This window comes from Arachis duranensis, chromosome 5 (genome assembly GCF_000817695.3).
Source record: "Arachis duranensis cultivar V14167 chromosome 5, aradu.V14167.gnm2.J7QH, whole genome shotgun sequence".
Classification (NCBI taxonomy): Eukaryota; Viridiplantae; Streptophyta; class Magnoliopsida; order Fabales; family Fabaceae; genus Arachis; species Arachis duranensis.
The window spans coordinates 66,714,758-66,715,854 of record NC_029776.3 but is presented as its reverse complement, the minus strand read 5'-3'; positions in this window follow the sequence as shown (position 1 = coordinate 66,715,854).

The window sequence follows — 1,097 nt, the reverse complement described above, 5'->3', positions numbered from 1 at the left end:
TCCGGGTTCACAGTTTGATCATGATTCTTGGTGATCCATGCATTGGCATAGAACTCTTGAACCATTAAGATTCCGACTTGTTGAATGGGGTTGGTAAGAACTTCCCAACTTCTTCTTCGGATATCATGTCGGATCTCCGGATATTCACTCTTTTTGAGTTTGAAAGGGACCTCGGGGATCACCTTCTTCAAGGCCACAACTTCATATAAGTGGTCTTGATGCACCCTTGAGATGAATCTCTCCATCTCCCATGACTCGGAGGTGGAAGCTTTTGCCTTCCCTTTCCTCTTTCTAGAGGTTTCTCCGGCCTTGGATGCCATAAATGGTTATGGAAAAACAAAAAGCAATGCTTTTACCACACCAAACTTAAAAGGTTTGCTCGTCCTCGAGCAAAAGAAGAAAGAAGAGAGTAGTAGAAGAAGAAATGAATGAGATGGAGATGGCTTTGTGGTTCGGCCAAAGAGGGAGAAGTAGTGATTAGGTTGTGTGAAAATGAAGGAGTGAAGATGGGTTTATATAGGAGTGGAGAGAGGGGTAGGGTTCGGCTATGGGAGGGTGGGTTTGGGTGAGAAAGTGGTTTGAATTTGAATGGTGAGGTAGGTAGGGTTTTATGAAGGATGGATGTGAGTGGTGAAGAGAAAGATGGGATTTGATAGGTGAAGGGTTTTTGGGGAAGAGGTGCTGAGGTGATTGGTGAATGGGTGAAGAAGAGAGAGAGTGGTGGGATAGGTGGGGATCCTGTGGGGTCCACAGATCCTGAGGTGTCAAGGAAAAGTCATCCCTGCACCAAGTGGCGAGCAAAATTGCTCCCTGTGCCAATTCTGGCGTTAAACGCTGGGCTGGTGCCCATTTCTGGCGTTTAACGCCAAGTTCTTGCCCTTCTCTGGCGTTTAACGCCAGTCTGGTGCCCCTTTCTGGCGTTAAACGCCCAGAATGGTGCCAGACTGGGCGTTAAACGCCCAATTGCTAGCTTCACTGGCGTTTAAACGCCAGCAAGTTCTCCTCCAGGGTGTGCCATTTTTCTTTCTATTTTTCTTTCTGTTTTTGCTTTTTCAATTGATTTTGTGACTTCTCATGATCATCAACCTACAGAAAAT